Source organism: Callospermophilus lateralis, chromosome 7 (assembly GCF_048772815.1).
Source record: "Callospermophilus lateralis isolate mCalLat2 chromosome 7, mCalLat2.hap1, whole genome shotgun sequence".
Taxonomy (NCBI): domain Eukaryota; kingdom Metazoa; phylum Chordata; class Mammalia; order Rodentia; family Sciuridae; genus Callospermophilus; species Callospermophilus lateralis.
The window spans coordinates 46,913,889-46,941,104 of NC_135311.1; the positions used below are offsets into that span (position 1 = coordinate 46,913,889).

The 27,216-nt window shown below is 38.9% G+C and overlaps 1 protein-coding gene across 1 annotated transcript in view; it reads left to right on the forward strand.

The window, feature by feature from the left end:
* Nucleotides 1-14,874: 14,874 nt before the first annotated feature.
* The window catches only part of Slc35a3 (solute carrier family 35 member A3), a 42,196-nt gene continuing 29,854 nt past the window's right edge, over nucleotides 14,875-27,216 (forward strand). The window contains exon 1 of the mRNA XM_076861672.1: nucleotides 14,875-15,014. The gene's annotated coding sequence lies outside the window, so the exon portion shown is untranslated. The remainder of the gene's footprint in view (nucleotides 15,015-27,216) is intronic.

A 27,216-nucleotide genomic window follows, 5' to 3' on the forward strand; every position in this document is an offset into this window, starting at 1 on the left:
AGTCCATTCACTTCCACCTGTATTGCGGAAAGTACTCTGGTGGCAATAACTCTCATGGAGGCTTATGGCATGACATGGAGCTGCAAACTCCCACAGAAAATGTCTGAAACCATTCCAGATGGTGCACACCAGGGAGATCAGTGAATAGGGTGATTTGTGATTAGGCTGCATTTTTTTCCTCCTTGAAAATTAAACTCACCTCACCATCCACACACACCACACATACACAGAAGCAGATTCACTTGAAATAAGAGCAATATTGAGGCTAAAGTTACAGCAGGCTGGACTGGGATTCTACTCCCATGGTATGTATGGAAAGATTATTCTGTTTAGTGGGGTCAGTATCACCCTCAGGTGTTGCAGGTGTGCTCTCCCTCTGGTTTCCTTCTGAAAGAGCCTCCTCCTGAGTTCACTGTGTTCCTTGTATGTTTGTTTACTGTTGTAGTGGATCAGTTTCTTTTGGATGACCACATGGGCAAAGGCTCCTGCAGTCCTGCTGCCCAGCGTTCCTTTCACCATAGGGAAGAGCAGTGTGGAAGGAGGTTAGATAGACTCTTACCATCTAAGTTTTCTGAAGAACTGGAGTAGCTGCTTTTAGACATTACAAGTTCTTTGAAGGAAGCCCAGCTGAGAGAACTGTGGTTCTGTCATATCACTGAGGCTATGGGCCATGTTTGTTTCCTCCTCTGTGAGGAAACCCTGAAGGATTCCCAGCTCTTGAGATTCAGGGTGTCCATATTCCTTATGCACATGCACACCCTGGAGTGCATGCACACTGCTATCTTAGAGGGAAGCCACATCCTCCGTGCTACCCCCAAAGGATGCTATGGTGTCTTTTTTTATATATATTTATTTTTTAGGTGTAGTTGGACACAATGCCTATATTTTATTTATTTATTTTTATGTGGTGCTGAGGATCGAACCCAGGGCCTCACACATGCTAGGCAAGCACTCTACCACTGAGTTACGACCCCAGCCCTGCTATGGAGTCTTTTGATTTGCTTTTTAGTCCAAGGAAGTAACCATGCCCTTACTGTCTTAAAGGTCAAGAAATCACAAGAGTGATTTGAGCTGGGGTTCAGAATAGCAGGCTCCAGATCAAACTCAGGAACCAAGTCCATGCCCCTAGAGAAGAGAACACCAAGTGACCTTTCTAACTGGAGAGACTCCATTCCTAAAGTGCAGGTGGAATTCCTGAACCAATCCCTGCTACAAGTGTGAGGGAGTGTGGGAAGAAGAGCTAAAGGCAGACCTTCCCAGTTCATTCAAAATGTGGTTTATCCACTTTTCTGGGTTAAAATCACCCATTCTCTTAAGGCAATGACTACTGTTATTGTATTCAAGGTTCAGAACATGCTTTGAGGTGGTGCAATGAGGCATCAGGAACTTCTAAACAATGAAATTAGTTTCATAAGGAAATGAATGGATAAGATTAAAAGTGCAGCAGGGAAATTGCATCAGTGTGTGAAAATAAGGATCAGAAATTGATCTGAGTTGTTCCTGACTTTAGAAAGCAAAGATGACCACATACTTAGAACCCATTTAGGATGTTTTTAAGTTGTCTGATCATCTGTCACCTACTCATCTATCAAAACAATCCCCAACTGTTTTTATAAAGTAGATGATTGAGATAACATAAAGCCTAATCCTAAAAGATGTTTTCCAAGACTGAGTCCTCTGACAAACTTTAAAATGGCCTTGATAAGCAGGTCTCTAGACCTTGTGTAGGCCTTGCTCACAGCCTGGGGCTGTGAGGCCATCAGCCTGCTGAACTTCCTGAAGCTCAGCTCTCCCATTTGTTCAGAAGCAAGCTGTGAAGATTCTCTAGAATGCGTTCAGAGAAATTACCCTTTTCTGTAGAATACTTTAAGGATAATTATTATTTTCTAAATGTATAGTTGTAGATGGACACAAGTACTTTTATTTTATTTATTTATGTGGTGCTGAGGATTGAATCCAATGCCTCATGCATGCAAGGCAAGTGCTCTACCAATGAGCCACAACCCCAGCCCAAGGAAAATTATTTTAAATTGGTGTAATATGAACAAGAATGTAAGTAAGTATCTCTTTCATGACAGGTTTATTTACATACAAAGGAGTTTGCTAACCTTTGTAAAGATAGTATGTCATAAAATTAGAGATAGGGTTTGAATTTAAAAATTTATTATATATCACAGTAGGTTTTCTAATATTTGTGAGGTAAAATATGACAAACACAATTTAAAAATTATGTCTAACAAAGGGGAAAGTTTGAAATTAATTGATGTAGGTTATAGACCCTCAGTGCCCCTGGCCTTGCCCAGAGGTGATATGTTAGCCCTTTAAGATGGAGTATGCCAATGGAGGCTGGGGGTGGGGCATGGGTGGACCCTGGAAATTCTAGGATACAATTTTGCTACTCAACTATGTATCTATGTTATAAAAAGAATTCATAATTTCAAGTTGCTTTCAAAGAACAGTTTCCACTAGGATCAACAGCAACTGTAAGATTTATAAGTAAAGCTGGGCACAGTGGCGAACACTTATAATCCCAGCAGCTCAGGAGGTTGAAACAGGAGGATCCTGAGTTCAAAGACAGCCTCAGCAATTGCGAAGCACTAAGAAACCCATTGAGACCCTATCTCTAATAAAATACAAAATTGGGCGGGAATGTGGCTGAATGGTTGTGTGACCCTGAGTTCAATCCCTGGTACCCACCCCCCAAAAGAAATTTGTGAGAAATGATGACTAGAAAATCAGCAAAACTAACCTTCCCTGAACAATTCTCTTTACTTGGCATTTCCGGGGTTTCTGGGGACTGGGGAGACAAAGTCTACCTTGCCAAGTGTCCATAACGCCTCTACTGGTCAAAAGGAAGGGGAACCGTTCATCACAAGCCCTGTTTTGGAAAGCAGTATCTCAGTCATTCACTAGATTTGGTTTTTCTTGCAATCAAGAAATTGGTTGAGAGGAATGAGAAATCTATGGAAAATGAGATCTTGCATACTTATGCTTTTTGGAAAAATGCTTTGATTTGATTTGGTTTATTCTTCAGGTAAGTCAGGGGAGAAAGGCTGAGTCAACCCCCTCCCTTTAAAACCCCAGGCTTAAGTCAAGTCACCTGAGAACTGGCACCTCCATGCTTTCTCTAGCGATCTCTCCTTCTGGGGAACTTGGAGTTGGGGTGTGCTTCTCATATGGGCACTGTGCCAGGGCAGCTACCTGGACATACCCAAGAGTTATTGCAGGCCAGGATCCACACCTTCTATTGCTTCTTCGTCTGTCATCTTGATACTTTTATAAAGAACAAAGAGCCATCTTCCTAAAACAGACATGGCCCTTGATCTAACCAAATGTGCCCATCATTGAAACAGATGCTGGTTCACTCCCTTCCTTTGAAATTCCAATGCATGACCAGATGCAGATATCAAGTATCCCAACAGCCAAAATGTTTTCATATTCTCTCCTATCTTCCATGCTTCTTTCTTCTAAAATCAAAGGTATTTTTGTTGTAAGCAAAAACACATGGGAAAGTTATTCTAAAAAAAATGTTCTTCTAGGGCTGAGGATATAGCTGTTAGTAGAGTGCTTGCCTTGCATGCACAAGGCCCTGGGTTCAGTCACCAGCACCACACACACAAATACAAAATGCTCTCCCAGTAGGGCATGATGATGCATCCCTGCAATTCCAGCAGCTGGGAAGGCTGAGGTAGGATGATTGAAGGTTTGAAGCTAGCACTCAGCAATTTAGTGAGGCTTTAAGCAGTGTAGTGAGACCCTGTCTAAAAAAGAATAAAAAGAGCTGGGGATGTGGGTCAGGCTTTAAGTGTTCAATCCCTGGTATAATAATAATAATAATATAAAAATAAATAAAAATGCTAGGTACAGTGGCACATGCCTATAATCCCAGCAGCTTGGGAGGCTGAGGAAAGAGAATCACAAGTTCAAAGCCAGCCTCAGCAATGGAGAGGCACTTAGCAACTCAGTGAGACCCTGCTCTAAATAAAATACAAAATAGGGTTGAGTATGTGGCTTAGTGGTTGAGTGCCCCTGAATTCAATCCCCAGTACCAAAAATAAATAGATAGATTTAAAAAAATGTTCTTCCATACTATCCAAATGGTTTCCAGATTACAACAGGAACAACAAGACCTTCAGCGCAAAGTGGTGGGGATGTAGCAAGGATGTGGTAGGGGCATGGTATGAGTGGAGCTCTCAGCAAGGAGGTATGTGTGAGCCTTGGGGCACCTCAGGCGCAGTGGGCCAACTGGGTCTGGGAGCACAAGATCTGCTTCAAGGAGTGGACTGAGAAAGGGCAGCAGTACTTTGGCTCACCAAAATGTGCACTTAAAATGTGTACTTAAAATTATTAAGCTGGCTCCAGCAGCTCAAGGATACAAAGGAAGGTCATGAGGTTCCATCTGCTGTTCAGCAAAGTTCACAAACACCTGGAGTCAAAAGAAGAGCGAGAGTAAGTAGATGTCTCCAGAAAAACAGCACCCTATACCAATCTACCCACTTAACTCTGTATTTTCCAATTAACATACAGCCCTACTGGGGTGACTGGTGCCCTGATCAGGGGAGGCTGGTACACGCACACAAACCCAGCCACTGGTGCCCTAGACAGAGCTTGCATCTTAGATCCCCGAGCCAAGCCAAGGAAGTTCCTGCTAGAAGTTTCAAAGGACTTTGGGTACAGATGTTGGAGTAACCAAGGCAAGGCAAATTCTCAGAAAGTACCTTCCTAATCTGCTAAAGAAGGAACTAAGAAAAGGTAGTTGACTCTTTTCTGATCTTCATTCAATGTACATTGTGGCCACAACTCCTGCCTAAGGAATCCAGTTTGGCCTTCACCTGCTCCAGGCTAATAAGAAGGTACAAGTGAGCAGGTAAGCCAGTTCCTCTTCAAGGAGTAAAGGGTAACTTGCCTATTTCTACTTCTTTGTTGAATTATCTTTGAGGGTGTTTAGTAAAGAACAATAACACATTTTTAAAAAATAACACACAAACAAAAAAAAAACCCAGATGTCCACTGATGAATTAATAGAAGGATAAGCAAAATGTGGCATCTAAACCCAATAGATTATTATTCAGTCTTAAAAAGGAAGGAAATTCTGACACATGCTACAACGTGGATGGGCCACGAGGACATTATGCTTAATTAAATTGGCCAGTCCCAAAAGGACAAATTTTGCATGATTCCACTTCTGTGAGGTACACAGAATAGCCAGTTTCAAAGAATCATAAAAAAGAATGATATTTGCTAGTGGAAGCAGCAGAGTGGAGGAGGAAATGGAACAGTACAGTTTAATGGACACAGTTACAGTTTTGCAAGATGAAAAGAGCTTTGAAGATGGGTGGTGGTGATGGTAGTTAATACTCCTGAACTTCACACTTAGAAATGGTTAAGTGGTAAATTGTATATATTTTACACAAACATTTTTTACCACAATAAAAAGTGTGGTTACATTGTAAAAATGCACATGGAACATATTTATCAAAACTCACCAAAATGTGCACTTAAAATAGGTTTGTTTATTGTATGCAAATTATATACCAATAAAGTGGATTTGAAAAGAAAAAAAGCCACCACCAAACACAAGAAAAAATAACATGTAAAGGAAAAACAATCGGAAAAACAAAGTCAGTGAAGTTGGATGATGAGTAATTGTTAGAAAACAATTTCTGATTTATCAAGATTTATCCTAATGGTCAGAGACAAGAGTATGTTAAAAATCGGGAATGTCATGCCTGCCTCTTGTGTCAACTGCAGCCCATGTTGGCATTCTGGCACATTTGTCTTTGCACAGTCTTCTCTTCTGTGCCTGGTACACTGGGGTGGACTTGCCTGATCCACTGTGGCCTATGTGACTGAGTACTCCTCCATGAACAGGCTGTCCTTGTGAGAGAGGAGCAGCTGGAAGATCCCGGCCAGGGAGGAGGAAGAGACCTGGAACTAGAGCATGTTGTAATGCCTCTCCCTCTGCACACTGCCAGGGGAGTCCCCTGGAAGAACTGCTCCACCTGATTCAGGTCAGGACACAAGTCATCCTTTAGGGATTTGATTTTCATTGTGATAATGTAGCCATCTCCAAACCTAAGGGATGCACAGTGCAGTTCAGGCCTGTCAGTGGATGGGTCAAAGGCAATCCCAAAATAAGAAGACTCATCGCACACTGGGGTTAGGCCCACATCATTTGCCATCTGTGCGTGTTTAAAACTAGGAGAAAAAAATGTAGTAGTCCTTGGAGAAACCTTTTGGTACCAGTTTTTAAAGGTCTGAATGTGTGTGGTAAAGTGGCACAGATTCTGGGCTCTTGATAAGTGTGTTAAATAAAATCCACAACTATAAACCCACTCTTTCCCAGGTTAGAAGGCATGTCAGAATGCAAGGGAACCTGGCAATATTATGATAATCTTGTTTTAACTGGTTGTTAGCTTCAGCATACAAACTGTAAATAAGGAATTATTTACAACAATTTATGAGCACAGGATATTCTACTCAAAAGAGTCCTGGCATCGTTAGTTTCTTATGAAACATGTAGTTATTTTTCAAACTTAAATGCATACAATATTCTAGAGAAGAAATCTGGTTTCCAAGTTGTTTGGTCTCCTAATCATTTTTATATTGGTTGTGGACTGTCATGAAATAGGCCAGGGAGGTCTTGGATCTGTCAGGATAAGTGAGGTGACATTAAATCAGTGTTTTAACCACAAGAAATTAGCCCAATACAGAGGAACTTCTTATCAGCACAATGCTTTCTGCTACCACTAGCAGGTGGGATGAGGGGCAGCAGGATCCTCCCAAGCATCCACAGAGAACACAGGGCCTGGTTCAACCCCAAAAACGGTAGCAAAAAGGACTCCCCCACACACCAGGCCTGCTTACTTATACTTGTGGTGCTGAATGGTGCCCAGACACGAAAAGGTGCCCTTCACCATGATGCTCAGCCAGGTATACAGCACCTCACACTCTTTCATGCTGTGGTACAGGAGAGAGGAGGTGAGGCAGTAGGCAGGGACTCCCACCCACCTTCCCCACTCTGGGCATCTCTTGACTGTGAGAGGTGAGAACCATGGCTCTCCCTTCTCTGAGGATGCTCACGATGGTGTTCCACACACAGCATGCGGTGCGCCTGGGGATCCGTTCTGGTGGTGGGCTCATCCTATGGGGTGGGAGAGAGAGTGGGGCGTGTGGACTTGGAGTTGGCCTTTCTGGGTCACTGCAGCCCTGGTGTCTGAGAAGGATGAGCTGACAGATACCTTCTCAGCAGTTGCCCAGCTCAGCAAGATGGGGGAGGGGCGCCCGGGTGCAGCACATGGAAGGCTGGAGGTGAATCAGAGTAAAGAAACATGATATACACCTCTAGAGTCCTTCAGCCTGAGAGTTGGTTACAGTTGATATAGGCAATGGTAGAATTATCCTTTAAAAAGGCAAAAAACAAAAACAAACAAAAAACCCAAAAAATAAAACGGAAATAACATAAAACTACAAGTGTGTAAGGAGAGGGAGATAACCCAGGTAACTTTTCGGCTACCTCCATATCCTGTGACCCATGACCTCATGAACCTTAGACTGCAAGGTCTGATTTAGTGGGAGATCAGCACAGACTTTATATGTGAAGGTTCGGCTATGTGGGAAATCCTAAGGGAGTTTAAATTAAAGACACAGACTCTAATTACCTTTAAACCAGCTCTAGAGGGCTTCTCATACCTTCAGCCTCCAGCTACCTATTAAAGTAGCAAGGTTTACTGAAGAGGCTAGCGAGAGAGAGAGAGAGAGAGAGAGAGAGAGAGAGAGAGAAACACGCGCCAGGGAGTGAACTTTTATTGGGAAACAAAACATTCTGGGGAAAATCCCATCCAATGAAGATTAAGGGGGGCAGTGTCCCAAGGTCAGGTGAGACGATTGGATCTTCAAGGGCTGTGGCATTTTATCTGGATTGCACCCTGCACAGTTCCTTTTGAGCCATCAGCCCAGTGTTTGGTTTGTAACTTTCAGGCATGGTCTGACTAGGAGTTGCAGAGTGCAATCCAGATAAAACGCTGCAGGGTACATTCCATATAAAATTGCTGCAGAATTCAGGACACATTTTCCTGGCGAGAGAGATGCAGACTTGCTTGGCTCTTAGAGTTGCCCACCCACTTCCAGTTGCAGTGCCCTCACAAATAGGTTCTTTCCCCTGAAGAACCAACCAGAATGATCCAGATTGGACTAATTTGGTGTCTTAAAACAAGGAACTTGTTTTTCCTTCTCTTGAGCTGTAATATTAACTCAATAGTTTTAATAACTATAATGTATATGAACAAAATCTGTGATAAAGCGATTCCTGGAGACCTGAAGCCTAATTCTGTAAGCATTGAATTTTTGTTGTTGTTGTTGTTGTATTTTGACCATTTTGGACAGAAATCCTCTAAAAATGTATATTACCTGGCTGGGATTGTGGCTCAGTGGTAGAGCGCTTGCCTAGCACGGGCAGAATCCAGGTTCGATCCTCAGCAGCACATAAAAATAAAGGCATTGTGTTGTGTCCATCTACACCTAAAAATATAATAAATGTTTAAAAATGCATATTACCATAGTCCTTTGTTTTCTTTCTCTCTTTTTTTTTTTTTTCCTTTTGGGTCTTCTAGTAACCTCTGACTTTAAGCCATTGAAGTCCATAAGTCCTTTTCTCAGCCCAAAGATATTGAGACTTTGTGTGCATAATGCTTGCAATGTCACATGTATTAGATATGATTTGAGCTGTTCCTAGGCAGTAGTGAAGCACAGTGGTGCATACCTGTAATTCCAGTGGTATGGGCCTAAGCAACTCAGTGAGACTCTGTCTCTAATTAAATACAAAATAGGGCTGGGGATGTGGCTCAGTGGCCAAGTGCTCCTGAGTTCAGTCCCCATTATACACACACCCCCACTCCCCCCAAAAAGCAAGCTGTGCCCTGATCTGAGTCACATCACAAAGTGACTCAGATCAATGAATAAAAGTTGTTTAGGGTGCAGTTTTCAGGCTGATCCTGACCCCAAGTTACTCCATTAATAAAGCAGTAGTTTGCCATGAGTTTCTCCAATTTGAGTATAAGTGCTGAGAAAAAATGATTGCACCTTGTTTGTACAACCAACAACCACCTTCTGAACAGTTCAAGCTGATAAATAAATTAACCATGCTAATAAAAATAATCACCTGTAAATTTACTGAATTAAATAACTAGTACATGGATTCATGGGCATACCAAACCTCTATCAGAAAAACCGAACCACTGAAAGAAGCAAACCCTTCACCTGAACCATAAAAGTAGAAGCCTAGGAAAATCACCAGAACAATAAACCTCTGATCCTCTGTTCTGGACTTTAGCTCAGCAGTTTCTCCTGCCCATAAAGACTACACATGGCTCACTCCAAGCTGGTATTCTGAGACTGCTATCAGTCTGGATCCTAGCCTAGAATAAGTTTCTTGCCCTGACAGCTCTGCAACCTAAATCACTTTTATTTGTTGGTTCTGGTTCACAGTCTTATCTGACCAACTGCAGTGACCATTGCTTTCTGGGCTTTCTGCCTTCCTTCCCAGTTCAGCCTCCTGAACCCTGTGGCTACCTTAATCCTTTTTTTTTTTTTTTTTTTAAGGTGGTGCTGGAAATTGAACCCAGGGCCCTTGTGCAAACACTCTACCAACTGAGCTATATCCCCAGCCCTTTGCTTCCTTTTGAAACCAGAGTTTCAGAAGAAACTTAATTCTGCAGGTGGGTGGGGCCTGCATAAACTACAGGCCACTGCAGTTGAGAAAGCCTGTTTTTATTGTTGCAGCTAATCACAGCAAGGGATGCCTAAGGTGTTAGCTCCAAGGGTCTCAGCTGGCAAATCCAGATTCTTCTCCATTCCTATGAAGTGGAGGAAGAGGGGACATGACAGGGGTTGTCAGTTAAATGTACTAGTCTAGGATCTTATATAGCTACTGGGTAGGGCACTGATCAACACCTTTGCTAATCAAGTATTAGAAAAGTACTAACTTAGTAAGACTGTGAACTACTTAGCAAGACCCTGTCTCAAAAAAACAAAATAAAAAGGCTGGAGATATAACTCAGTTGTAAAGTACCCTGTATGCAATCCCCAGTATCAAAAAACAAACAGCCTTGTGCAGTGACATATGCCTATAATCCCAGGGGCTGGGGAGGCTGAGTCACTAGGAGATGGAGTTCAAAGCCAGCCTTAGCAATTTAGCAAGGCACTTAACTCAGGGAAACTTTGTCTCTAAATAAAATATTTTAAAAGGGCTGGGATGTTGCTCAATGGTTGAATCCCCCCCACACCCCCCACACCCCTCACCCCCCCACACCCCCCCCACCCACCCACCCCCCTTCAATCTTCAGTAACAAAAACAAAAACAAAAAAAAAAAACTTGTACTAAATAAGTCAAAGCTATTCTTTGGTCCAATATCCTAAGTGGTCAACACTGTCCCTCACCTATATTTCTTATGGTAATTGTTACTTTTTTTTTTGCTTCTGCCAACTTTTCTGAATATTGTACTCATTTCTTGTTTGTTCCCTGTGACAGCTAAACCCAGTGTTTTAAAAATGGACTTTAAGGGGCTGAGGTATAACTCAGTCAGTGGTAGAGCACTTGCCTACTTTGTACAAAGCCCTGGGATTGATCCTCAGCATGACAATGCAAAAAAAAAAAAAAAAAAAAAAAAAAAAAAAATATGGACTTTAGACAAGGGTTTGAACCTTAGCTTATCCTTCTGTGTTCTGTATTTATGTGTAGTTAAGTAAATTTCTTCATGTTTATAAACCTCAATTTCTTCTGTAAAATACAGGTATTATTGCTTACTTCATACTGCTATTGTGGGAGTTAATAGAAGTGTTATTATCAAAATAGCTTCAGGCCTTGGATACTTTCTTAAGCTATTGCATGTTCAGACTTGCATTTCAGGCTCCCTTAACATTCTTGCCCTGGTGAGCTTTTTTGGTGCCTGGCTTATCTTTGACATCCTTATTAACTAGTTCAGTTCAGTTCAGTTCAATTCAGTTCAGGAAATAAGCATAATGAGTTTCTATGTGTTAGACACTGAATGTGAATAATATCCAAAACTTATTAGGATAGTACTGACCACAAGTAAAGTGTTGTTTAAGAGGACTATAAACAGAAGAATTGTGATTCTGTTACAGTGAAGTAAGTAAAATTATCTAGATATTCACAGGATGCCCCAACTTGCTATGGGACCAAAGAGAAGTGATTTGGACTTCTCTTTGGAGGAAGGGGGCAAGAAAATGCTTCAAGCTGGATACAGTGGCACATTTCTATAATCCAGCTACTTAAGGGGCTGAGATAGGAAAAATCACAAGTTCAAGGCCAGCCTGTGCAACTTAGTGAGACCCTCAAACTTGGTGTAACTCAGTGGTAGAACACCCCTGGGTTTAGTCTCCATTACAAAAACAAAAATAATAATAATAATAATAAATAAACAAACTAACTAAACTCAAGACAGAGAAGAAAATGCTTCAGGTTTGGGATGATGATACCGGAGCAGAGAATCAACAGTTGAGTGGAACCCATATAAAAACTATGAGATAGCAGAAAAATACATTTAGTGAAAAGCTTGAGGAAAGGAAAAGGAATAGGTATTATGAATGGTGTATACAGGGAAACAGAATAGTTCCACATTATTAGAACACAAATTGTAAACCTAGGGAAGGCTAATGAAAGTATTGCTTGCTTTTGGTCATCAACTTTAGGACTCATTGTGTGTGTGTCTGTATGTGTGTGATGCTAGTAATTGAACACAGGTCCTTGTTCATGCTAGGCAACTGCTTTACCACCACCCCTCATCCCTCTTTTTTTGAGATGGGGTCTTGCTCTGTTGCCAGGATTTCCTGACTTAGAATTGCTGGGCTCAAGTAATCCTCCTGCCTCAGTCTCCCGAGGAGCTGTGACTATAGGTATGCCTCCTATACCAGACAGGACTCATATCTTTACTTTCTATTCTATTTTCATTGTTGCTTTTGTCTGTATAGATGTTTTTTATACTGCACTTGATTTATTCATCCATTATTAAAATAATATGCTTTTTCTTGAATATGTTTTGATCAGATTTTTTTGTATTAAGTTACATTCTGCTTCTTAAAAAGTAGAAAAGTTAATTGAAAAGGAACACTAATGAGCTATCAGGTACTTGCATTTAAATGCTTTTTCTTCTTCTTCTTAGCTTTATCTAAAATAGGCTCAGTGGGAGCACTGAGGCATTTAGTGTATGTAGCCTACTAGGCACAGCAGGCCTGAACATCTCTTAGATTTCAAAAGATTAACCATAGGGAAATAGAAATGTATAATAGGCTCTGGCAGTGTTCAATAATCCAGTTAAAAGGATATTCTATATTTGATACCATAGATAAGACTTTGGTGAATAAAAATTTGCCCACTTACATTTCATTATTTGTTAGGAAAATGGGTGATGATGGAAAACATGCCATGCTTATGTTTTACTTTGTTACAAATCATTTAACTGGTTTCAGAACCAAATCAGCCATTTCATTTTCTTTACTTGAAGTCAATTTTTTAAAAATATATTCTTAGTTGTTGACAGACCTTTTATTTATTTATTTATTTATTTATTTATTTATTTATTTATATGCGGTGCTAAGAATCGAACCTAGTGCCTCACACATGCTGGGCAAGTGCTCTACCACTGAGCCACACCCCAGCCCCTTGAGGTCAATTTTTAAAATTTTGAGATATATTAATTACGTAGACATGTAGTGCTCAAACAATAATTCATTTCATGGTTAGAAACTCAAATTTAAATTTTAAAGCTGCAGGTTGTTTTTGGACAATGTCAATTTATTTTTTTATGGGCATGTGAGATTCAGCTTTTATTCAGATGCTATTAATTTTTGAGTTATATTATTTAGATTTTGTATCTTTTTAATTTGGTTTAACTTTTTAATGTGTGAACCAGATTTGTTTATTTACTTATTCTTTGTAGTTACACATGATGATAGAGTTTATTATGACATATTTATATAAACATGACATATATCTTATTCTAATTAGGATCTCAGTCTTGTGTTGTCTGTATAGATTTTTCATCATTTTCACTTTCATGCCTATTCAAGGTGGCAAAGTATATGTTACTATTTCATGATTACAAGTGCTTCCACTTCTCATTTTTATCATGTTAAAGCTTTCTGAACAAACTGGAACAATACTAAAGAATGTATTTACATTATAAAGCATCTTTTTCTTGCAGGTTTATATTTAAAATATTTTAATATTTCTTTCCCCCTACATCTACACATATTTATTGTGTACCTATTATTTTCTGAATGAATATCTATATATGTATACAGAGATAGAGATAGAATAGTGCCTAGCTATTATTATATACCAGGCACATCATAGTTTCAAAAAAATTGGTTGGGGGTATAGCTCAGTGGCAGAGTGCCTGTCTAGCACGCAGAAGGCCATAGATTGGATTCCAAGCATGGCAAAAAAAAAGGAAGAAAGAAAGAAAGAAATAAGGAAGGAAGGAAGGAAGGAAGGAAGGAAGGGAGGGAGGGAGGGAGGGAGGAAGGAAGGAAGGAAGGAAAGAAGTACACATACACACACACATACTTTAAAAAATTTGTAGCAGGGAATGGTGGCATGTGTCTGTAATCCCAAAGGCTGGGAAGACTGAGGCCAAGGCAATGTAAGTTTGAGGTAAGCTTGGGTGATTTAGTGAGACCCTGTCTCCAAATAAAAAATTAAAATGGATGTAGTTCAGCGGTAGAGCATTTCTGGGTCCAATATGTAGTAGCGTGCGCGCGCGCGCGCGCGCACACACACACACACACACACACACACACAAAACAAAACAGGGATATTCCACCATCTAGAAATTTTCTCAAGATCATATTACACAAAAATTTAAGGTCAATCATTCTACTCTTACAGTTACTTTATTTTTCTGCTATCCTTCCAACCATAAGCATAGTTTAAATTATTTACAATATAAGAGGCATAGCTTAATTTATACCAGCATTGTGTTAACTGGAAAGGCATAATATTAATTTCAGCCTGTCCATCACCAGAATAGGCTGCTGTGGAACTCCGGAAAATTAGGCAGTGGGATCACAAGTTCGAGGCAGCCTGAGGAACTTAGTGAGACACTGTCTGAATAATAAATAGATAGTTAAATAAATAAATAAATAGATGGGCTTGGATATAGCATTCCCTCCACCCCAACCCCAAAGTAATGTGTATGGGATCATTGCAGCCAAGAAGGGGTAAATCCCTCATAACTGAGTTCTTCCAGTCCAAACTCCCCACTTCCCCGCTTTCCCCCCATCTCCTGGTTAATGGCACTAAGGTTCATTGGTTGCACCGTTTTGGGCTCCTCTCAGCCTTAAGGTCTCAGAGTGGAAGCCGGGGTCATTTCCAACTGAACAAGTTTTTTTTCCAGAGTACTGGCTGATAAATGGCGCAGGTGCTAATAATATTTTCATGTCATCGACATTTTTAGGAGCGGGTTCGCAGCTTCCGAGATCCTTCTCGCCACTCTCTCTCAAGGTCCTTTGCCCTAAAGGACTTTGTCCTTCCTCTAGCAGATTGTCACTGTGGCATTCTCTGTAGCTGGTCAGTCCCGCAGAGGTCTACGGGGAGAAATCATCCCATTTGACTCGAACCCCCAGGAGGTGTCTAAAAAGAGCCAGTGCTCCCAGCAGTCAAGTGACGGGAAATCGGCACCGGCGTTTCCCAGCCGAGGAGCCCAGGCGCGATCTCCTTAGGCGCGAAGCTGACCAGTGCAGAGCTGGAGCCGCCAAAGCCGAGTCGGGAACGGCGTTTGCCCGGGCCGAGGCGGAAGCCGGAGCATTTGGAGGACGGGACCGCGGGAACCCGGAAACGCCTAGGCTGCACCGAGGTGGCTCCGACGAAGGCGGCGGGAGCTGGCGGCGCTGCGGGTCAGCAGTCGCGACGGACCCCTAGGGCTCGGCGGCCTAGGGCTCCCGGCGTTGCTGAGCCGCAGGTCCCAGTGCGTGCCGCTGACAGAGCTGCGCGGGAGGTGAGGCCTGAGCTTTCCTGGGGAGGGGCGGGTCCCAGGAGGACTGCGGCTGCGGGGCGGCTGGGCAACTCAGAAGCTGTGGGGTCTGTCTGGGTGAAGTGGAAGGTGTCGAGGACCTGAAGTACTAGTTAAGCAGGAGTGGGAGCAGATGAAGTGACACGTTGCAATTCCGACCGTCGACGTGTGGAATGTACTGGGTGGAGGAGGAAAAAGATCCTTAGAAGAGGGGTGTGTCAAGCGAATGAAAACGGCCCTGTGTGCTGTAAGCCTGAGGTGTGCAGAGAAGTGACTAGTCGGCCAGGCTGGCGGTCACTCATTCCCTCAGTGAATGTCCCCTGAGCTCCCGCTCAGTGTGTAACCCTGTGATAGGCACGGATGCAGTAGACCAGGATTTTGCGCTCAAGAAGCCACAGGGTCTTCAAGAAATGGAAAGGTTACCACTGGTAAGGTTACTGTGTGGACAAGGAGTGTCTGAGGCCGTGTAAAATTACCCTCAGAACAAGGGTGTGTGTGTGTGTGTGTGTGTGTGTGTGTGTGCGCGCGCGCGCGCTGAGTATTGAAGAACAGGATTTTCAGTAACATTGTAATTTAACCAACAAAAAGACCTCTCAATTCAGGAAGATCTAGTTCAAATGAATTGAAGAATAATAAATGTAGTGATGGACCTTGCTTTATAGTAAACCATTTCAATGTCACTATTTTATAATAGAAGCCTGAATCTTTTATGATATTCTATTAAATGCAAAAATGGAACCAGAGTTAAGTCTTTATCAGTATTGGGCTTTGGTAGATAAAGATTAAATTTGATACAGTTTCTCACTTGGTAGGCTTATTCACTGTTTCCTTTAAGGGGATAATAACTTCTAAACTTACATTTCTAATTCTGATTTTCCTCCCTAATTCTTCCCTGTTTCATTCCAACTATCGCTGTGCTAAGTGGGCTCCTCTTTGCTCTTTTATTTCCACTAAACCAACAGGTTCTAAACTGTACTTGCTGATTTCAGCCTGTTCCCCTTCCAGTCACTTTTCCATCATTGCCCTTTGGTTTGTTGGTGGTGCTGGGAATGGAACCCCAAGGTCTTGTGCATGCTAAACAAGTGCTCTGCCACTGAATTATACCCCCAACTCTCCTCAATTGCTTTTTAAATCCAAAGGTCTTATGCCATTCTTTGGTCATTCTTCTCTTAGAGTACTCAGTGACTCTATGTTAGCTACAGAATGAAGTTTCTTTCTTTCTTTCTTTCTTCCCCACTGTGGTGCTGTGGATAGAACCCAGTGTCTTATACATGTTAGGCAAATGCTGTACCACTGACCTACACCCCTATCTCCATTATAAATTGTTTATTTAGGGAGGTTCAAAGTCCTTTAAAATTTAAGTCTTTCCAAGACTCAATATGACCCTTTCATTATTTTTTAAAAATACTTTATCCCATTTAATCTATTTTTTTAGTTATACTACAGTTAGTTAATTGAATTGGATTTTCTGAACACACTGTATGCCTACCTGCCTTGGTCTTTGCTTATATAACTTCTTTTCCTACAAGGAAGGTCTTTGTAAAAATTCTGTTCTTTAATGCCTTATATGCCACCTCTTCCTTATGAAGCTTTCTGAAATCTACCATGTGTCTGAAATATTCTTTTTTTCTTTGTGCTGGGCTTTATAACTCTTATAATGCTTGCTAAATTTATACTGTATTGTGGCTCTTTGAGAATTTTATTATCCCTACTAGAATATAAGTTCTTTAAGGAAAGTAATTGTACCTTTTAAGTGTTTTAGCACTTTGGTACTTGAGCACAGTATCATGATATTTTATACTCTTAGTAAGGTTTTGTTATGTCTAGTGATATATTTAATGAAACAAACTTTTATATTCTGAAGATAAGGATAACTTGTTTTGTGTATAACCTTATGTCAGAGTTTCATTACTAATCAAATATTCTTATAAGAGATTGCCTTTTTGTTTCACATTTTAGTACCTCATTTGACCCTAGTAGTAAATTGTTGAGGTAGGACAGTTTTTATAGACCCCATTTTTATTTATAAAAAATGAATATTGAAGGTCAGGTCAGATAATTTGCCCCAGGTCTTATATACACTCCTTAGGCTACTTCAGTTATATTTGAAATGAATGTAATTTGTATCCTCTAAGGTGTCTTTTACTTAGTAGGAACTTAGTATGTTGAATGAAGGAATCCTTCATTCAATCCTTCATTCAACATACTAAGTTCCTACTAAGTAGAATCAATAGAAACAATCTCTCAGTTGAAAGCCCAATCTTATCATTCAGTAGCTAAGAAGTATGACTTTTGAGTTTCTTTTCTCTTTCTTGATTTTTTTTTTTTTAACCATGGATTGAACTCAGGGGCATTTGACTGCTGAACTACATCCCCAGACCTATTTTGTATTTTATTTAGAGATAGGGTCTCACTGAGTTGTTTAAGGCTTCCCTAAATTGTTGAGACTGGCTTTGAACTCAAGGTCCTCCTGCCTCAGTCTCCAGAGCCGCTGGAATATAGGCAGGTACATTAGCGCATGGCTTTTTCTGAATTTTTTAAGAGGAGTTTCTATTTTAATTTTAATCAACTGTGGGATTTTTTTCATTTGTCTGTGTATGTGTGTGTGAAATTATAGAATTGTCTATAATAGAAATAACTTGAACATCAAACTGGTAGTTAATAACATTCTTGGAAATGAATTTATTATTAAAGTTCAGATCAATATGAATTGGTAGCTTAACAAAAGCAGGTGTATGGTAAGTGTCTTCATCTTAATTCTTCTCATTAATGAAGGAGTGTAGTGCTGTGGTTATTTATTTATTTAGAGATGGGTGGTCTCACTATGTTTCATAGGCTGGTCTCAAACTCATGCCTTAAGTGTTCCTCCTTCCTTAGTCTCCCAAGTAGCTGAAAGTACAGATGCAGCACCGTGCCTTGCTTATTATGTATTTTTAGTTATTTTTTTTAAAAATGTGTTTTGGTACTAAATTTGAGAGTATTTGATGTGTAAATGTGAGAATAACTTAGAAGATAGAATGTTACTCAACTTTTCTATGCAGATTATCTGCCCAGAACTCTGTTTACCATCCATATTGGAGATACCTTATCAAATGAAATAAAAAATCAGTTTAAGAGAAATTGCTGTATATTTAGTTATACAAATTTTGATTGAAAAGGTATGGTATGTCAGGCAACATAGTAGAAGTTAGAATTAAGCTGAAACTTTTAGGTCACTTCAGATAAAATGCTAAGAAATACTTCATTCCACAAAGAAAGTATCTATTTATGATTTTATACCTACTCTGAGTTGTTTTTTTTTCTGTAAAAGTTAGATAAGAAATTTTTTCCTAAATTCATATGTGCTATAAAAACCAATTTCAAACATTACTAGTAGCATTCATGAGTAGATCTTATAAAGGTATTGAATGAATATTTGTAAAGCATGATAGTATATAATAACCACTTTATCTAATTTATATTCTTTAATCTTTATAGCTACTCTGTGAGGTACATACTGTTATTTAATGTGCTATAGTTATTAAATGGTGGAGTCAGACTGTGAACTCAGGCAGTTTGAGTCGAGAGGCAGACATTTTCATGTATAGTGGTGAGTTATCTGCCAATCCTTAGACATGATTAAACCACAGGCTTTACTGCACAGACCCTGTGCTTTGTTAATAGTCCTAAACCAGAGGCCTGTCTGTGGGGGTTCCAGCAAATCAGGTCTGGTCACTCACCCCAAAAATCAAATAGAAAAGGTTATAGTAAAAAGCAGGAAAAGAACCTTAGTCAATATGGTTGTATTAGGAAGGAAAGTGAGATCATATGTCCCAGCCTTGTCTTTGGAGTGCTTACATAAGCTTTTGGTTTTAGAGGAAAAATTGGGGAAGGGTGAAACTGCTGAGTCTTGGTCAAACTGTGGTATGGTCAATCATTTTTTCATTTCTGGTTCTATGAGGTAGTTTTGAAGAATTCTTTATCACTTGAGGGGGTGATTTCTGTTTGTTGCTCAGGATGCTTATTCAGATCTGTAATCCTGGAAAGGGGAAAGGGGCAATTTAGTTCCCGGGAGATATTTGCTTCTGGTTAGGGAGGCAGTTTCATCCTAGGGTGACTCCTCTGGGTAGGGCAATGACTAGTGACTTCTAAGTGTCACTCCAGGGGTCTGAAACAGGATGCTGCAAATCTTGCCTCAGTCTCAAAGGGAGGGCAAGATAGGTTGGATAAATTTAGGGCTAATAAACCTTGTATTACCAGATTTAGATGAACTTTCCATAAATGATTAACAAGTTTACGTGCAGAGTTGAATAGGGACCTGACCCAAAGTTTCAGGTAATAAAGGAGACAGACAAAAGGAAGGCAGAGGGCTGGGGTTGTGGCTCAGTGGTAGAGCGCTTACCCAGCATATGTGACTGGGTTTGATTCTCAGCATCACATATAAATAAATAAAAGGTTCATTGACAACTAAAAAATGTTTGTTTTGTTTTTGTTTTTGTTTTTGTTTTTAAAAAGGCACGCCAAGCTTTATCCTGCTTTCAGTTACCTATGGGCATCTGCAGGCCTATGCAAAGAGTCTGCTTTTGGCAAAGGCAGCCTTTCTAAGTCCCTATTATACTTTGAGGGAAATCTTGGGTTTTTATTTGAGGTCAGACAGGTTATGTTATGCAAGGCAAATGGTAATCTTAATATCTTAGAACCATACTTTCTTAATCTGTAAAAGAAATAATTCATCCTTTAACAGATTAAATGTTCTTTAAATGAGATAATGCTTGTAAAGCATCTAGCAAGATATCTGACATATAGTAGATATTCCCGGCTCTTTTATTAATTTAATTTCTCTTATGAAGTATAGTTATTAGAAAACATTTCATGGGAACCAGTTTCAGCCTGCATCTGAATCTTTTATGTGTAACACAAAAAGATTTAATTCACAAAGAGATCATTCTTTTGAAGATTTACATAACAGAGTCAATGCCTAATGAGTGACAGGTACTGGTAAGGAAATATAGGAAATACAATAATACATGATGTAAATATGTCAACAAATTAGTTTGATAAAATTTTGAGTGTTATTATAAAAGATGTACACAATGGCATGGGAATGTATTAGGAAAAGGATTCAGTCTGCTTGGGAAGACTTAGGAAACTTCACTCAGAGACCTATATTAGCTCTACATGATATATAGCAATTCTGCTAGTAGAAAAAGCAGAGTCATAGTTTTTGCATTGCTGGGTCTCACAATGATAAGCAGGTATTCTACTATTGACCTACACCTTCAACCCTGGAAAGATTTGTTTTGTTGCGTTCCCCCCCCCCCCCCCGCCCCCAACTACCAGGGATTGAACCCAAGGCCTTGCACATGCTAGGCTATCCTTCTACAGCTGAGCTAGTCCCCACCCCTCTGGAAAGAGGGTTTTTTTTTTTTTTTAAAGACAAATATTTGCTCAGAAAATGCATGAAGAATACAGGTAATAGTTTATGGCAGGAAATTTAGGCTGGGACCAGATTACAAGGAGCTATTCTATTTGAAGGAGTTTGGACTGTGTCATCCATTTAGTAAGGAGTCGGTTAAACTTTATACACAGGGAAGGAACATAATCAAGCTTACATTTCATTAAGATATCTTCTATATAGAGGATGGATTAGAGTTGAGTCTGAAGCCTGCCCCATCCATTAGCAAGCAGAGTGACGTGAGACTTGAACAGTAAATACTGAATAAGCGTAATTAATGTACTTCATGTTCTATATGATTTAAGTTCATAAGCCTGTAATATATATAACTATCTAAGAATGTGGATTTACCTGGGAGGGGTTGCAGTTTCATATTTAGAAAGAATGGTGGATGAGAAAAAAAGAAACTACACAGCATTTGAATTCTAGTATTGGAATCTTATTTTTAGGGGAGGTGGTAATCTTCCATTAATTATCCAAATATAATTACCAGTTAGGATAAAATCAGCTTATTCTATATATTCTATTAAGTTTCATTTAAATTTATTTTACCAAGCACATTTTCCTAAAATTTATTTATTTAATTTTATTTTTTTTATTCTAATTTCTTATATATGGCAGCAGAATGCATTACAATTCATATTACACATGTAGAGCACAATTTTTCATATCTCTGGTTGTATACAAAGTATATTCACACCATTCGTGTCTTCATACATGTACTTAGGGTTATGATGTCCATTTCATTCCATCCTAAAATTTATTTTTTAAAAAATATTTTTTATTTGTAGATGGACACAATACCTTTACTTATTAATTTTTATGTGGTGCTAAAGATCGAACCCAGTGCCTCACTTGTGCTGGGCAAGTGCTTTACCACTGAGCCACAACCCCAGCCCTCCTAAAATTTTATTTATTTATTTATTTATTTATTTATTTATTTATTTATTTATTTTGGTACCAGGGATTGAACTCAGGGCTCTTGGCCACTGAGCTACATCCTCAGCCCTATTTTGTGTTTTATTTGGAGACAGGGTCTCACTGAGTTGCTTAGTACTTTGCTGTTGCTAAGGCTGGCTTTTAACTTGCGAACCTCCTGTCCCAGACTCCCAAGCTGCTGGGATTACAGATGTGTACCACCATACCCAGCTTACTGTTTTTGAGTGGTATGAAGAAAATCATTTTAAGGACCCTCACCTTTCAGGCTTATTCTCAGACTCAATTAAATAGATAACATTCTTCTCCATCTCCCTTTCCCACTCCCCGCCCCTCTTTGTGCTAGGGATTGAACCCAGGTTCTTGCTTATGCTAATCATATATTGTACTACCGAGCTATAATCAGAGCCCCCTTATTCTTTATTACCCTCCTATACTTTAATTCTAAATATGTGAAAAATCTTTGAAAAGTGTTAGAATTTTGTTATTAATGTTAATGCTTAGGGAGCAACATTATTTTATAGAATAATTGTTATGTTTGATTTTCTGGATAGAGATAGTTATGTTTCATATCACATTGTTTGACATAAGTTACATATTAGAAACTGGACAATAAATTAATATTTAAAGGAGTCAACTTGAATACTGTAGTATAGACAAAAAACTTAAAATTGGCATTTTTTCTAGTTTATAAACTTTATATCTGATTATATGCTATTAATATTTCAGGTTATAAAAACAAAGATGGTAATAAAAATAGTGACAACCTGTATATTCTTTTGCCTTTTATGTTTTTTAAAATATCAATGGGTCTTAGTAGTATGGCTCAGTGAAAAAATTTTAAACAGTCTTCCTTCAAAACATTAAATGCTTTCTACCTGAATATACACACAAAATAGAGGACAGTTAATTTTAAAAAATACAGACAGGTCCTTGTACTAATTTTTGTGCCTTCTGTAACAAATTTCCACAAATATGGTGGATTAAAACAGCAGCAGTTTATTTTCTTACAGATATGGAGACCAGAAATCCAAAATCAGTATCACTGGGCTAAAATTAAAATGGCAGCAGGACTTTACTCCTCCGGTGGCTCTAGGGATCCATTTCTTTCCTCTTCTAGCTTCTGAAAACTACCAATATTCCTTGGCTTGTATCTGCATCATTCCAATTTTCAAGGCCAGCATCTTTAAATCTCTCTCTGCCCCTTCTTTTTATTGCCTTCTCTTGTGTATCTGTATTCTCTTCTTTAAAAAACCTTTTTCCTGGTTTGGGAATGTAGCTCAGTGATAAAAGGTTTGCCTGGCATGCTCAGGACCCTGAGTTTAGTCCCTAATATCTGACTCTCCCCACCGCTCTCTCTTTCACACACACACTCCCCAGATTAACTGAGGTATAAATGGCAAGTAAAATTTTTATATCTATATGAAGTGCACAATGCAGTGATTTGATATACCTATACCTTTTGAAACATTTCAATCAAATTAATTTATATGTGGATCACTGTATACCATTTGTGTGTGGAGGGGTGAGAACACTTAAATCTCCTTCCTCAAGCAAACCATACAGTATTATTCACTATACATTAGATGTTCATATATTCTCTCTTGTACATCTCTTAATCATTTTTTATGGTATTTAGTGTCTACCCATTTAATTCCTAGAAAATCTTCCCATCCCAAGACTCTTTATCTCATTTGCAAAATCCCCTTTTCCAAGGAAGGTAACGTTTTACAGGTTCCAAGGATCAAGACTTGATACTTCTGGGAGCTATTATTGAGCCTACCATAATCCTCAAACATTTCTGTGTGTAAGATATAGAGATTATAAAAATACATAGAATGTGGGATCATGAGATTCTATTAAATTATAAACTCAAATTGCCTTTTATTTCAGACTACATAAGGATCACATTTTGGATGTGCTTTTCAGAGATGTCGAGCTTGCTGCTAAATGAGGTGTGATTTTGTTTTAGGGCCATTGTAAGCTTTCTGATTGGTTCTTAGTCTGTGATTTTTAGGGCCTCGCATTCATTCTTTTCTTCCTCCAAAAATTCTAGTTAATGTAGAAGCCATCAGTAAAAACATTTATTCTTCTATTTCTAATTAAATATCTGTGTCAGCAACTTTTTATTACCCAAAATCTTATTCTGATTGCAGATATTTATGCACAAGTGAAAGTTGAAGTAACTCTTCTACCTGATGAACTACCAGTGTCTCCTTTACCATTAATCTAGTCAGATTTGAAAATTGATTCCAGATTCCTATCACCTTATGGTTCTGTTATCCTGGAACCACATTTGGTACCATAACTATCAGTTAGGGTTCAGTCAGGAAAACAATCCTTCAGTATTATGGGATTAGGGGTTTATAATAGGAACAAGACTTTTCATAATTGTGAGGGAGGCAGGGGAAGTAAAGGTCAAAAAACAGGGTGTTGGAGGATTACTGTAAAGTCACTAAGCAGCCCTCCTAAACACTGGTGTGGGTAGACAAGTCAGAGCTTCCAGAGGAATATAGGAATCCATCTGTGTCTTGCTGACAGAATAGGACCATAAAATGAAACTGGTGGAAGGGTTTATGGAAAGCTGTCACTTCTGTGTAGCTGTTTTTCTGTGTTCACAGAGTCTGGTAGAGGGCTGTGGCCTTTTGTTGCTCAGCGGGTCAGCAGTTGGAAGGAAGAGCTAACATAGGTCAAGGTAGAGAAGGAATAAACTGGAACTTATTAGCATCTGTTTTCTCAAACCACATTTAACACTGACAGTCTTGAGAGAGTGATGGGTCTTACTTCATTTCTTCTTTCCAACTCTTGTGCATATATTGTTTTTAACCAACTAGAATTCAGCACCATGCAGAGTATGGGTTTGGGGGCAATGTTGTTGGAGCTTAACCAAGTTGACATAAAATAAGATTATAATTTTCTTGTAATATTTTGTTTTGGGCCTCTTTTATTTTTCCTGTCATAGAAATTACACGCACTATTTTTTTAATTGTTTGAATAATGTGCCTTCATGCTAGAGAGTAAGCCTCATGTCTTGTTCATGATTGCATGCATAGTGCCTCATCATACTAAGTATGTCTTAGATGGCTTATTGCCATCTAGAGAATTGTTTGTTATCTCCTTTTTGTTGTTGTTTTTGTTTTTTACTTCTGTTCCTTCTCTTCTAAGTCTTGAACTTTTAGTAATGAGTGGTCTGCTCATCTTTTATATTAGTCTCTGTAATCTGTAGAATATCTTTAACTCCTGCCTTTTGTGGGAAATGACCACAGAAGAAAATGGTATAGCAGGGTAGCACATAGGTGGGGAAATGGGAGGGAGGGAAGGAGTACATTGTTACTTGGCACACACATTCTAAAGGGGTCTTAGACCTCTGTATACTAGGTCATTTTGTTTTCAAATCACTGACTTTATTTAAATAGTACAAGAATACAGAATAATTTTTATCTAAAAATTGGAAGACAGATTTTAAATTTGTATAATCGAAGAAATATTTGTATATTGATTTTAATTATATGTAGGTAATGGAAACTCTGCAGTCAGTGAAATAAGTTAAAAATTGATAGTAATGTAACTTACATACAGGTGATATTTGTCTTATATAAACAGACACATGACACCATGAGGAAGAAAGGAAAGGAGAAACAATGAAACATTGTTTAACTTAGAATATAATAGGAACCTGTAAATGATAAAGAGTTGGTTAAGCTGGGCTAGGGACGTGGCTCAATTACTTTTCTTCATTTCTTTCATTTACACAAAAAAGAAGGTTTTGGATTTTTCCATGTGATTTTTATGGATTTCAAGTACAGAATATTATTGCTTTTTTTAGTATTATATTTGTAAGCAAAAATAACCAAAATGGTTTCAGCACCATTATGGAAGCACAAATAACTGAGATGGATGCAGACCTCAAATGGATCAGCAGGGTTTCCTTTATTCCACAGTGGAGTCAATCAATCAGGCACTGAAGGGGCTCGTTTTCTGGGTAGGAAAATGGCTACCAGTTACAGAGGGGTTTGAGTTTTATAGTTAAATTACAATGAGGGTGGTTTAATTATTGGAGACTCAAGCAGAATGAGTTGGTTTGGACAGTCAGGAAAGAAGTTGTAAAAAGCCCATAACTCATTGTCACTGGGAAAAACTCTGAACTCAGTTTTCCTCCCTTATCTTCCTCTTCTGGGACGCATTGTTACCCAGAGCTTCACTGTTTGCTTTTCTCCTTTCAGGACTCATTGGCAATGGGAAAGGGCCAGCATTTCAGTATCCACCTTTCCCCTTCAGGACCAATTGTGGTTGGGAAGGGATGCTGGGAATGAAAGTTTGCTTTTTTCCCTCAAGACCTATCTTTACTGGGAAAGGATTTATGATTGCCTTCTCCCTCCCTCTTCCTCCAGACAATTTTGGGGGGGTTGTCATTTTCTATATCCTTCAATATCTACTTCTAAGGTAGTTAGAAAAAATATAATTATTAGTATCAGAAATGAAATCAATCATGATGAATTTTATCATTATTTAGTGTCCAGCTAGTTTTTAGATTTTAAAGTTTTGGCATCATGGAAGATAATGGACCAAAAAAATGCAAAAAAAAAAAAAAAATTCTGTATGTATTTAGTTTTGTGTTCATTTACTTGGAAAAATGTTAAAAGGTTTGTTTTTTACACCAGTCATTGTTTCTGACTAGTGAAGAATGCAGCCATACTTGGATAACACTTATAACATGTGTTTTCATAAATACTGTTATGTCCTTAATCTCTGGTAGATTATTATATTATACTAAGGGAGTATATTTCACAATTAGTGTTTAGTAAATGTAGTTCACTCTTACAATCAAAACTTAGAAATTTAACCTTTTATTTTTACAATAGAAAGAAAATTGATTTATAAACATATCTTAAAAATGTATGTTTTATTGCAGTTTTAAAACATTGACTAAACATTTAGGTTTTTTAAAAATTTTTAATGGCTGGACACAGGTATCAGCAAAAATATAGATATTGTCTCAGTAAAATGATAGGCTGCATACACAGACCTAAATATTTTCATTGGCTGTATATTGGTAAGCTACAGGAAGTAAGTTCATAACCATACTGATTTTCAGATTTGTCTAAACAGGATTTATTTTAACTTGAAAAGATGAAGAGAAAGTCCATTGTGATAGTGCATTCCTATAATCCCAGCTATTTGAGAGGCTGAGGCAGGAGGATCACAAGTTCTAAGGCCAGCCAGTGCAATTTAGCAAAGCTCTATCTCAAAAATAAAATAAAAAGGACTGAGGTTGTGGGCTGGGGACATAGCTTAATTGGTAGAATGCTTGCCTCATATGCACAAAGCCCTGGGTTCAATCCCCAGCATCACAAAAAAAAAAAAAAAAAAAGAAAGAAAGAAAGAAGGAAAAAGGACGTAAAAAGGGCTGAGGTTTTACCTTAGTGGTAGAGTGTTTGGCATTTAGCATGTGTGAAGCCCTATGTTCAATTTCCAGTATTGCACCCCCCCAAAAAAAAATAGAAATTATTAATTTATATGTTTTGAATATTTCAGAACTTAATATCTGTAATACTATTAATTGTATATACAACTGATTTCTCAGTAATCCTGATTAATTAAGGGGGAAGGTGGTAGAAATAGTGTACATCAATAATATATATATTATGTAATATAATATGTTGCCATTTGTGTATTTGTGGTGCTAGGGATTGAAACTCAGGCCTTAATGTATGTTAGGCAAGCATTCTACTACAGAGCTACACCCAGTCCTGAAATATGTGTGTGTGTGTGTGTGTGTGTGTGTGTGTGTGTGTGTGTGTGTGTGTTTGTGTATGT